Source organism: Chiloscyllium plagiosum, chromosome 29, assembly GCF_004010195.1.
Source record: "Chiloscyllium plagiosum isolate BGI_BamShark_2017 chromosome 29, ASM401019v2, whole genome shotgun sequence".
Classification (NCBI taxonomy): domain Eukaryota; kingdom Metazoa; phylum Chordata; class Chondrichthyes; order Orectolobiformes; family Hemiscylliidae; genus Chiloscyllium; species Chiloscyllium plagiosum.
In genome coordinates this window covers 17,657,872-17,671,303 of record NC_057738.1, presented here as the reverse complement: position 1 = coordinate 17,671,303, position 13,432 = coordinate 17,657,872, and positions in this window count along the sequence as shown.

The following is a 13,432-nucleotide window of genomic DNA, read 5'->3' as shown; positions in this document are numbered from 1 at the left end:
AGGTATGCGGAGATGAGTTCGGTTGGGCAGGAGCAGGCTGAGACGATGGGTCGTCCGGGGCAGTCAGGTTTGTGGATTTTGGGCAGGAGGTAGAAGCGGGCGGTGCGGGGTTGTAGGACTATGAGGTTGGAGGCGGTGGATGGGAGGTCCCCTGAGGTGATGAGGTTATGGATGGTCTGGGAGATGATGGTTTGGTGGTGGAAGGTGGGGTCATGGTCAAGGGGGGAGTAGGACGAGGTGTCCGCGAGCTGGTGTTTAACCTCAGCGGTGTAAAGGTCGGTGCGCCAAACTACTACCGCGCCTCCCTTGTCTGCCAGTTTGATAGTGAGGTTGGGGTTGGAACGGAGGGAGTGGAGGGCTGCACGTTCCGAGGGTGAGAGGTTGGAGTGGGTGAGAGTGGTGGAGAAGTTGAAGCGGTTAATGTCGCAGCAGCAGTTGGCTATGAAGAGATCGAGGGCGGGTAAGAGGCCAGCACGGGGTGTCCAGGTGCATGGGGTGTGTTGGAGGTGGGAGAAGGGGTCGTCAGAGGGTTGACCATGACCCCACCTCCCACCACCAAACCATCATCTCCCAGACCATCATCATCAGTGTGTCAGTGTTTCCAGGGGCTCCCCATCAGTGTGTCAGTATTTACCGGGGTCCCCATCAGTGTCAGTGTTTATATGGGCTTCCCATCAGTGTGTCAGTTGTTGCAATGAATGAGCTAGTAGTCTTTTAGTATTTATGATGAATCCACAGGAAAATGGTGATATTTACAGTGACTGCCCATGAGTGTGTCAGGATGTTGCAGAGACTTGGGCAAAGATTCCCCTTCCCCACCTGCAAGACAACAGGCAATGGTGCAGACATTAGTTGAGAGATGGCACGACAGAAGTCACATCTGTCTTCCATATTGTGTGCTGGTGACTGCTAAGTTAAACAGATATATTGCAAATTCTTTGATGCTGTCTGTGTGAATGACTAACAGCTCAGGGTGCAGCTGTATAGTCTCTAGTGTGTCGCGTTCTGTTGGAATGTGCGATTGCTACCCACAATCATCCTGGTAAAGAAACAAAAGACCAGATTTTGTTAGTCTTTTGAGGTGGTCATCTGCTTTTCACATTTCTGAGTTTGAAATCCGTGGGAGACAATTTCCCTCTGTGCAATAGTTCCAACACCACGTTCTATCATACAAAAATAACAGCCTTGGTGCAAAGTTACGTTCGGCCAGTTTCACCAAATGACATTTGCTGGTGGAATATTTAAATCTGTGAAGAGGTGAATGATCTGTTCGTAGCTAGGACCTGATTAAAACCATGCCTGGGTGTTTGAACAGAAAACAGTTAGTTGCAGTTTAGGGTCTGGATTTTCACTGATGTAGAAACTGCAGCAGCATCGAAAAGTGGAACTATTATTTGATAAATGTCCTCAAAGGTGTAAATGCTGATATTTCACCAGAAAGAGCTGAGTACTTTGATGACAAGTAAAATCAAGACACAAAGATGCACTCAGACATGGCCTCGTCAACAAATAAATAAGTGAACAATTCAGAAATTTATAACAAAGGACGACCAACGTCAATAAAGTTAATTTTCTACCATTCTGCTAGTTTTGAGGAAAGGTTTTGACTCATCATTCCAATCAATCTGCATCAAGCAATTTACAACTAGGTATGACCAAGAAATTAATATTGTTAACAATAATTTCCAGGTTTGTTTTTGCCCTCGGAATGAAAAAGAGACAGGAAAAATTTAAAAAGAGGCGTATGTTGACAGGTTGAGAAGAAGGAGCTAGCGCATGGATTTGACTCACATACCCGCTTTTTCAAAATCAAAATGAACCGGATTCCGGAATTTATGTTCCTATTCCCAAGATCCAAGATTTTTCTGGGAAGTGAGTAAGCGAGAAATTAGCAACCCTGCACTTTCTGTTCTCAGTATGGCCAATTCTACTGCATGGCATTGCCAACTCCTCATCTCCCATTTTATATATGGAATTGGGCTAGCTTCTCCAAGCTTTATGGTTCATCAGTCTCAGAGAGCTGGAAACATAGTTTCATCTGTGCTTCCTCCATTACAACTCGCACTACTCATGCCCTCACTCACCCACTTCTCAAGGCCTTTAATAGTCTCCATCCCAATCTGTGCCAATCATGTCCTTTCCATGACCATTCACCCAATGTACAATAAATACAGAAGCCATCATCCATGTTGTGGGCGGCATGGTGGCACAGTGGTTAGCACTGCTGCCTCACAGCGCCAGAGACCCGGGTTCAATTCCCGCCTCAGGCGACTCTCTGTGTGGAGTTTGCACATTCTCCCCGTATCTGCGTGGGTTTCCTCCGGGTGCTCCGGTTTCCTCCCACAGTCCAAAGATGTGCAGGTCAGGTGAATTGGCCATGCGAAATTGCCCGTAGTGTTAGGTAATGGGTAAATGTAGGGGTATGGGTGGGTTGCGCTTCGGCGGGTCGGTGTGGACTTGTTGGGCCGAAGGGCCTGTTTCCACACTGTAATGTAATCTAATCTAATCTAATTGTAACAATGGCATGGTTGGAAGTGTTCAGTAAAAATCTTTTTGCTGAACAAAAGCTATTGTTTGAAAGAACCCCATAAAAGTGTCAACCAAATCTTAAGTGTCAATAACAAAGGTTTCAAACTCTTCACACCTTTTAAACTTGTGCAAATAAATAAACGAGACATTGAAAAAATAGCTTGCAGGGTAACAGGTTATTAAACCAATTGACCAAAGCCAACAGTTTTGTTTTCTTGTGAAAACAGAAGCCCCTACTGAGACAATCCTTTTATGAGTCTGAACTCTCACCCATGCCCGTATCTTGAGGACAGGTGTGAAACCTCTTTCAGTAGAACTGAATGACCTCTGCATAAATCAGTCCTCATCATTAGTACTCACATACCAAGAACTGGAACTATTTAATCATCTAGCATATTGCATTTATTGCATGAACAGAATTACAATAAACTGTGGATTGGCCAACTGCAAAATATAGAATAAATATGCATAACTGTTCTACAAATACTAATTCCAAATATTCCTGCAGTAAAGACTGCCCTCTGAAACAAATGGAGGAAACAAATCAATGAATGGCAAAATGTACTGGGGGTTACAGTATTGTGCAACAGGAAAAATGCAACTGTGGCTCCTTCAGCTTAGAAGTGCTGCAGGAGCTAGTTTCGGGATTGTAAAACCATAAACCGAAAAACGGTCAAATATCAAATTCTCAATGTGCCTTAATTTTCATATATAGCTTTTATATTAACCTTTCACAGAAGGAAAATCTAGAAAATCCATAAGTACAGACACTTTTACGAAGTTCCGAGTTTTCAGAACAGGCATTTTGCTGTTTAATAAGTTCCATCCCATCCTATTGGAACCATTCCATAATCAACAACAGATTGCATACCATCTCATGCACAATTTATGACCAGTAACAGGTTAGTCATCACTTTGTCAATAAGAACAAACAGAAATTAATTTGAAAGCGATAAAACTCAGAGAGTGGTTTTGAGGAACAAACACTTGGCTTGACAATACTATAAAAACCGTAGTTTCAATTCTTCAAGCAATGACTCATTAAAGGAGCTTTGACTGAATGAAAATATTTTTGGCAGTCCTTTATTTAATTTACATGAATACATAATGCAATTAATTAAATTGTCTCAAAGCATATCTCTAGGGTAGGAAAGTATGTCTGTACGTTCCTTTGCACAACAAACCTAACTCGTTAATCTAATTCTTGCTCCACAACATCAATAAGAATTCTTCTTTAAGTTTTCCTGGAATAGCTAAGAGGTTTACAGTAATCATAAGAGTATTGTTTTTCTCTTGGATGAAATGTTTAACCTCTCCTGGCAATTGGTGAATTACCAACTATTAACCCAGGAAGACAATATTTCTCACTCCTTGTTTCTCGCACATCCCTCCTTCTTTTTGAGTTTTGTTAATAGTACAGACCATATCCCTTCTTTTAACATGTTAGTTTTCCATAATAGAACTTTCTTGAGTTCATGGGATTTCACAAGCCTGTTCCTGCAGTCAATTATATTATGGCTGAGCTGCTTTTTCATTCCATTGGCTCATCTTGGTTCTGTTACCCTCAATATCCAACTCAAGATAAAAAATCAATAATTTCACTATCCTCGCATTTGCACTGTAGCTCACTCATCTATAACACTTGTCATCTATGTCTAAGTCAACCCCCACTTTCTAATGTTGGTCTACTTTGACCTCTAGGAAACAAATGTGCAATTTCCAGCCCTGATTAAAGGCCAAAATACTCCCATTTTCTTTTCTGGGAGTCAATTTTTAGAGCCCCTTTTGCTGTTGTGATTTCAAGTGCCTCTTCATGAGTATGCATTTGGTAATGATAGCAACCCATTATCAGAATCCATATTTCAAAGGTTTCGTTTTTATTCCATTGATCTTGCTTTTATTGACCAGGTTTTGGGATAGAATGTAAGCACCTTGTGAGATTTTTCTTGATACAAGTTTGATTTTTCTTATTGATAACACATTCTTCATTTTCACAGAATTACTTCTGGATATCTCTCTTCCTGTGTGACTATTGTTTGTAGAAACACAGCTGTACTTTATGTCCTGGCTGGCTTGCTGTAGTCATGTGGTCTGTTGTAAGCCCCTTTATGTGCAGTCTATGACAGCCATTATAATCATGTCACTTGTTACAACTATCTTCATTTGTCCTAAACACAATAATGTACATACGTCTGCTACTATGACACAATCCACTTCAATCTTTATTCCAGTTTCTTTCTAAAGTATTCCTTCTAACTATCATTGTTTGTGTCTTTTGACTTAGCTCTCAATTTATGGGTATGTCCTCTTTTCTGCCTCCCTTACCAGAAAAGAATTGTTTCTCCTTATTTAACCTATCAAATCCTTTAATAATCTTAAAACTCTTCTTTTAAATCTCCACTTTTTCTTCCATATTCAAGGGCTCAAAATTCTACATAATACTATCTGTCATGGTAATTTAATCCTAGCTAGGGTATCGTGTGTGAGCTATGTTGCACAGAACTGAACACAGTACTCAATATCCTGGCCCATGTTTCTCACTCGAGCATTTAAAAAAAAAGTCAGACAAACTGTTTATTTATCTCAGTCTTGCTTGTGGAACATTGCCCATGAAGTGGCTGCTGTTTTTGTCCTAATTACCATTGGTTTCTGCACTCCAATTTATTCTAAAAGGCTCTTGAAGATGTTTCAACATGACGAGGAGCTACATAAATATCATATTGCATCCAAACCAGTGAGCGGATGTTGATTATTCTACATTACAAATGAATTGCTTCACAGAAGAAACAGCTGTGGGTAGCTAATCCAGTTTGGTAATGGCCTTTTTGCACCCACTGGTAGAGGCTGACTGGAATTTTCCAGTAGGCCTCTGGTTCTACGAAGACATGGGGAACAGTGTAACTCCCTGGTAGATAGTTACACCTAATCCAACACTTAAAATCAACCCTCAGGTAATAGCTGTCTGTGGTGCATACATTGGCTGGTGCATTTCCCAAGGGTGGAATCTTCCCCAGAACTGAACGACATGGGCACTGGTGAGAAAGTTGGGAAAATTGCTAAGACAGCCACTGACAATCATCTTGACATTAAGATCAAAAAGCCCCAGCAGTTTACAATCCTCCCACCTGCTGGATAGTAACCAGGTGCAACAATTCCTCACATGAAATTCTTGACTGTTCCTGACTCTAGCTCTGCCAACATCTCAAGGCACACTCCATGAGCAGAGACAGCAATGTACCATCTGCCATCCAGGACCCTCAGGTGCCAGTGATGCTCTGTCTGACATGTCCGGGCCAAATAAAACAAAGCATGCAGAGCAGCTGTGAATGGCCAGTGCTTGCCCAGGTACGTGCCTGGGATTTAAAGATGTCACCATCATGAGGAATTCCAAGTGTCTGCCTGTGGCAAGTGGGAGGATACAGTGGATGAGATGCATTAGGGACATGATGCAGAGAGAATGAGGCAACTTTAGGAAGAAAGCACAAGAAAATCCACTACGGCCTGTGGAGAGAGCCAACCCCCTCCATGAAACTTGTCAAAAAGTACACTTAGCTAATTTCTGCTGAGATCCAGCCCTTTGTTCCTCCAGTAGCAGAATTCAAAAAAGTTATTCCCTAGTTGTAAAACACATCAACATGACCTGAATTCATGAAAGGTGCTATATAAATGCTAGGCTTGTTTCCTGTTCTTTTAAATATATATATATATATATATTCATGGTAAAGTCCTTACAGTGCATAGGGAAATATGTGCTGCATGTGGTTTTAGTCCATTTCCTCAATGTAATATTTGCTTTCATTTTGAGTGTCAATGAGACCTGACTTTTGAATATTGACAACATTTGGATCAGGAAAAAATAAATTATGTGTCCTGATCTCTAGTCTTACAACTTACTGCTAAACATTGCACCAACTTTCTTGCAAATATCCAGGTAGCATTATGTTACAGGGTTATTGATATGCTTTTAGGGAATGTTAATCATAATGAAGGAATCCAAAACAAGGTGCATTGTCTTAATGTTGGAGCTAGTCTTTTCAAGGGTAGAAACAGGAAATCTGAAACACAACCTCCTAATAAAATTGATGCCAGGCCAATTTAAAAAGTTCAATAGAGAGTTTTCTTGTAAGCTTTTAATGGAACCAAGGAAAGGTAAATGGAGTTAAGGTACCTATTAGTCATTATCTAACTGACTGGAGGAACAGACTTAGTGTTTAAGTTTGGTGCCCATTCCTACGTTATTGTGTTCCTAGTTCCTAGTTTCTAATGTCTCAATGGGTCTTCTCCTGCTGGATGGTTTTTTTGAACAGCGTAACTGCCTGAGTGAATTGAATCAAAAAACTGGGAAAAATGATATGTTACTCCAGTGACTAATTTGTCAAACTTTCGACTTACGTAGGCCAAAGATTTTATAATGGCAGATTATAATGGTAATTGGTCTGACAATCTATATCTAACTAACCATACTCACCTGCTTCAAACCATTAAGCATGATTTAGATAAATGACTGCCTAACTCCAGTTATTGTTTTGGTTTATCCTGATGTTATAAAAGCAAATAAAAAGGGTTTGTTAACTCACTTGGCTGAACAGCTGATTTACAATGCAGTGTAATACCAACAGTGTAGGCTCAATTTCTGCACTGGCTAATAATGTTACCAGCAATGATTAGCTTTCGCAGCCTCTCCCCTTGCCCAGTATGTGGTGACCCACAGGTGCATTTGATGCAATCTTTAGTCCAAAAGCAAAATTTGGCCATGGAATGATTAAGGTTTCATCAATGATCACAATGATAAGAGGTATTGATTGAAATACTTTTAACATACTTATACAGATTAATAAGATATTGTGAATATGGAGTCTGAAAGACAAGACAACATTGTAAGGATCAGCAACAATAAATTCTCTCTTTTTCTTCAAAGATGCAGTGTAGCAAGAGTCACAGAATTAGAAATTTCAGGCCTTACAACTGGATGGGAAATGTAATTTCTCAAAGACAACCATCACTTTTGGGGCACATTGTACAGGAGCACAGTATCACAGTGGAGCCAGAAAGGCGAGAGCTGGAATGAATTTTCACAACTGAAGTTTGTAAATACTGTATGGTGTATCTTACGAATAGTAAACTAAATGGGAATGTTCATTCTTAACATGGTCAATCTCACTCAATCCATAAGGGAGCTGTTTAAGTAAGGCCAACAATGGTATAGAAGTGAGGAACAGACTGTAGCTTTACAGAAGATAAAGGAAAAGTTATGGTCCTCAGACACAATAGTTCACCATAGTAGCCACAGATCCATGGGACGAAGTGCAAGTCTCGTTCAGGTACAGAACAGTGGAACCAAAGATCCACTCTACTTTATATCAAGAATATTGACAGAAACTGAACAAAGACATTCTATGATTGAAAAGGAAGCATTAGCTGATTTTTCTTCCCCCAAATTGCCATTGGTTTCTGCACTCCAATTCGCTCTAAAGGCTCTTGAAGATGTTTCAACATGATGAGAAACTACATAAATATCATATTGCATCCAAACCAGTGAGTGGATGTAGATTGTTTTACATTACAAATGAATTGCTCGACAGAAGAAACAGCTGTGGGTAGCTAATCCAGTTTGGTAATGGCCTTTTTGCACCCACTGTCAGAGGCTGGCTGGAATTTTCCAATAGGCTCCTGGTTCCACAAAGACACGGGAACAGTGTAACCGTTGAAAGGCTTACAGATAATTTCACACTATGGAGATTTGAGGTCACAGCAGACATAAGCCACTCAACACATTAAGATGAAAGAAAGTTCAAAAATACTATTATATACAAGAGCTCAGACTAATGAGATATGACTATGTAAAAGTCCATGCATCAGGCAAGACAGATTACAGCTGAAACATTACTGAGGGCAATGGTGGATTAGGCTGACAAAGAAGACTTAATCTTTAGAACAGAAGTAGAGTCATATTCCACTGCAGTTACCAGTACACTGATAGTCATAGCAGGAAAACTCAGAAATTTGTGATGCTCAGAAGGCAGATGAAGAGGGGACAAATGTTGAATGACTCTGTCTGGAAGACGTCTTATGAATAGAAACAACATTTAGTATTTGCAGAAGACTTACTGGTTTACAGCTGCAGAATGGTTAAAATAAAGTTTATCAGGCAAGAAATCCTAAATTGGGTTCATGGCAGACATTTGGTTAACACAAACTGCAGATCTAGTGCTCTATGTGGTGGCCATGTATTTCTAAATAAATGCAACAACTTTTTTCATTGTTTCACATGTGCCATCAGGTGTCAGGTGCCAATAGAGACATTAATGTCTTCAAAATGTCCAGAAATGCATCAGCAGAGATTAGAAATAGATTTATTCAACTTCAAAGGGATACGTAGTCCTGGTGATTACTATTCAAGATGGATTTAAGTTTCAAGATTTCATACAAATGTAACAGAATCTGGGATGAGAGAACTGACTGGAGTTTTTGCAACACACATATTTTCCCTGAGGTGATAGTTTCAGATAAAGGATGTCAATTTGGGAAAGAAGAATTTAGAAAATGCGCTACAAAAGCGAGAGACAGGATCTTCATTTCATCCTTCATCAAATAAGAAACCAGATAAGGCTCTCAAAATTGTCAAGTCGCCATAATGTCCAAGAATGCAGGCTGCAAATTAGCTCTGTTCAAATACCAATCAATATAATTAAATGATAGATATTGTGGAGGGGAAGACTTACCAAGGGTAAGCCATGGGGTGCAGGTCTCTGGCACAGAGACTATCCCTGTTGCTCAGGAAGGAAGGGGAGAGAGGAGCAGAGCATTAGTCACTGGGGGCTCCATAATTAGGGGGACAGATATGAGGTTCTGTGGGAACAAGAGAGACTCACAGTTGGTGTGTTGCCTCCCAGGTGCCAGGGTTCACGATGTCTTGGATCGTGAGGGGGAGGGGGAGGGAGAGCAGACCCAAGTCTTGGACATAGGTAGGAAAAGAGATGGGGATTTAAGGCAGAAATTCAGGGAGCTAGGTTGGAAGCTTGGAACTAGAACAAACAAAGTTGTTAATCTCTGATTTGTTACCTGTGCCATGTGCTAGCGAGGCAAGGCATAGGGAGAGAGAGAGAGGAGTTGAACATGTGGCTACAGGGATGGTGCAGGAGGGAGGGTTTCAGATACCTGGATAATTAGGGTTCATTCTGGGGTAGGTGGGACCTCTACAAACAGGATGGTCTTCACCTGAACCAGACAGGTACCAATATCCTGGAGGGAAAATTTACTAATGCTCTTTGGGAGGGTTTAAACTAATTCAGCTGGGGGAAGGGAACCTAAATTGTAGTTCCTGCATCCAGAAGATTGAGAGTAGTGAGGCCAGAAATATGGTTTCAAGGCCACAAGAGTGCAAGCAGGAAGGTAGTTTGAAATGTGTCTATTTCAATGCCAGAAACATCCGGGATAAGGTGGGTGAACTTGCAGCATGGGTTGGTACCTGGAACTTCAATGTTGTGGCCGTTTCGGAGACATGGATAGAGCAGGGACAGGAATGGTTATTGCAGGTTCTGGAATTTAGATGTATCAGTAAGAACAGAGAAGATGGTATAAGACTGGAAGGTGTGGCATTGTTAATCAAGGACAGTATTACGTTGGCAGAAAGGACGTTTGAGGACTTGTCTACTGAGGTAGTATGGGCTGAGATTAGAAACAGAAAAGGAGAGATTACCCTGTTGGGAGTTTTCTATAGGCCTCTGAATAGTTCCAGAGATGTAGAGGAAACGATAGCAAAGATAATTCTGGATAGGAGCCAGAGTAACGGAGTAGTTAGAAGAACATAGAACATAGAAGAATACAGCGCAGTACAGGCCCTTTGGCCCTCGATGTTGCGCCGATCCAAGCCCACCTAACCTATACTAACCCACTATCCTCCATATACCGATCCAATGCCCGCTTAAATGCCCATAAAGAGGGAGAGTCCACCACTGCTAACCTTACAGCCTGTTTTATACTGTATTTCAATGTCCTTCCTACCGAAGTGCATCACCTCACACTGCTCTGCATTTTGGCAATAGTGATCACAATTCACTTTAGCGATGAAAAGGGATAGGTATATACTGCAGGGCAGGCGTTATAACTGGGGAACAGGCAATTATGATGGGATTAGGCAAGATTTAGGATGCATAGGATGGGGAAGGAAACTGCAGGGGATGGGCACAATTGAAATGTCCTTAATAAGTATGTACCAGTCAGGCAGGGAGGAAATTCTTGAGCACGGGAGCCATGGTTTACTAAGGAAGTTGAATCTCTTGTCAAAAGGAAGAAAAAGGCTTATATTAGGATAAGATGTGAAGGCTCAGTTAGGGCAATTGAGAGTTACAAGCTAGCCAGAAAAGACCTAAAGAGAGAGCTAAGAAGAGCCAGGAGGGTACATGAGAAGTCGTTGACGGATAGATCAAGTAAAACCCTAAAGCTTTCTATAGGTATATTAGGAATAGGAGAATGACTAGAGTAAGATTAGGGCCAATCATGGACAGTAGTGAGAAATTGTGCATGGAGTCCGAGGAGATAGGAGATGCACGAAATGAATATTTTTCATTGGTATTCAAGCTGGAAAAAAACAATGTTGCCAAGGAGAATACTGAGATTCAGACTACTGGACTAGATGGGATTGGGGTTCACAAGGAAGAAGTGTTAGCAATTCTGAAAAGTGTGAAAATAAATAAGTCCCCTGGTGCGGATGCGATTTATCGGATTCTCTGGGAAGCCAGGGAGGAGGTTGCCAAGCCGTTGGTTTTGATCTTTATGTTGTCATTATCTACAGGAATTGTGTCAGAAGACTGGAGGATAGCAAATGTTGTCCCCTTGTTCAAGAAAGGGAGTAGAGACAATCCTGGTAATTATAGACCAGTGAGCCTTACTTCGGTTGTGGGTTAAGGGTTGGAAAAGGTTATAAGAGAAAGGATTTATAATCATCTAGAAAGGAATAAGTTGATTAGGGATAGTCAACACAATTTTGTGAAGAGTAGGTTGTGACTCACAAACCTTTGAGAAGGTGACCAAACAGGTTGATGAGGGTAAAGCGGTTGATGTGGTGTATCTGGATTTCAGTAAGGCGTTTGATAGGGCTCTCCATGGTAGGCTATTGCACAAAATACAGAGATATGGGATTGAGGGTGATTTAGCAGTTTGGATCAGAAATTGGTTAGCTGAAAGAAGACAGAGGGTGGTGGTTGATGTGAAATGTTCATCCTGGAGTTCAGTTACTAGTGGGGTGCCGCAAGGATCTGTTTTGGGTCCACTGCTGTTTGTCATTTTTATAAATGACCTGGATGAGGGTGTAGAAGAATGAGTTAGTAAATTTGGGGGTGACACTAAAGTTGATGGAGTTGTGGATAGTGCCGAAGATTGTTGCAGGTTACAGAGGGATATAGATAAGCTGCAGAGCTGGGCGGAGAGGTGGCAAATGGAGTTTAATGGAGCAATAGTGTGAGGAGATTCACTTTGGAAGGAGCAACAGAAACAAAGAGTACTGGGCTAAAAGTAAGATTTTTGGCAGAGTAGATAAGCAGACAGACCTTGGTGTCCATGAACATGGATCCCTGAAAGTTGCCAACCAGGTTGATAGGGTTGCTAAGAAGGCATACGGTGTGTTAGCTTTTAGAGGGATTGAGTTTTTGAGCCATGTGGTCATGTTGCAGCTGTACAAAACACTGGTGCGACTGCACTTGGGGTATTGCTTACAGTTCTAGTCACTGCATTATAGGAAGGATAGAATCATAGAGTCATAGAGATGTACAGCACAGAAACAGACCCTTCAGTCCAACTCGTCCATGCCGACCAGATATCCCAACCCAATGTAGTCCCATCTGCCAGCACCTAGCTCATATCCCTCCAAACCCTTCCTATTCATATGCCGATCCAGATGCCTTTTAAATGTTGCATTTGTACCAGCAACCACCACTTCCTCTGGCAACTCATTCCATACATGTACTACCCTCTGTGTGAAAAAGTTGCCTCTTAGATCTCTTTTATATCTTTCCCCTCTGGCCTTAAACCTATGTCGTTTAGCTCTGGACACCCCGACCCCAGGGAAAAGACTTTGTGTATTTATCCTATCTATGCCCCTCACGATGTTATAAATCTCTATAAGGTCACCCCTCAGCCTCCGACGCTCCAGGTAAAACAGCCCTACCCTACTCAACCTCTCCCGATAGCTCAAATCCTCCAACCCTGGCAACATGCTTGTAAATCTTTTATGAACCCTTTCAAGTTTCACAACATCTTTCCGATAGGAAGGAGACCAGAATTGCACACAATATTCCAACAGTGGCCTAACCAATGCTCTGTACAGCCGCAATGACCTCCCAACTCCTGTACTCAATACTCTGAGCAATAAAGGAAAGCATACCAAATGCCGCCTTCACTATCCTAGCTACCTGTGACTCCACTTTCAAGGAGCTATGAACCTGCACTCCAAGGTCTCGTTGTTCAGCAACACTCCGTAGGATCTTACCATTAACTGTATAAGTCCTGCAAAAATTTGTTTTCCGAAAGTGCACTTCACATTTATCTAGATTAAACTCCATCTGCCACTTCTCAGCCCATTGGCCCATCTGGTCAAGATCCTGTTTAATCTAAGATGACCTTCTTCGCTATCCACTACACCTCCAATTTTGGTGCCATCAGCAAACTTACTAACTAAACCTCTTATGCTCACATCCAGATCATTTATATAAATGATGAAATGTAGTGGATCCAGCACCGATCCTTGTGGCACTCCATTGGTCACAGGCCTCCAGTCTGAAAAACAACCCTCCACCACCACTCTCTGTCTTCTACCTTTGAGCCAGTTCTGTATCCAAATGGTGAGTTCTCCCTGTATTCCATGTGATCTAACCTTGCTAACCAGTCTCCCATGGGGAACCTTGTC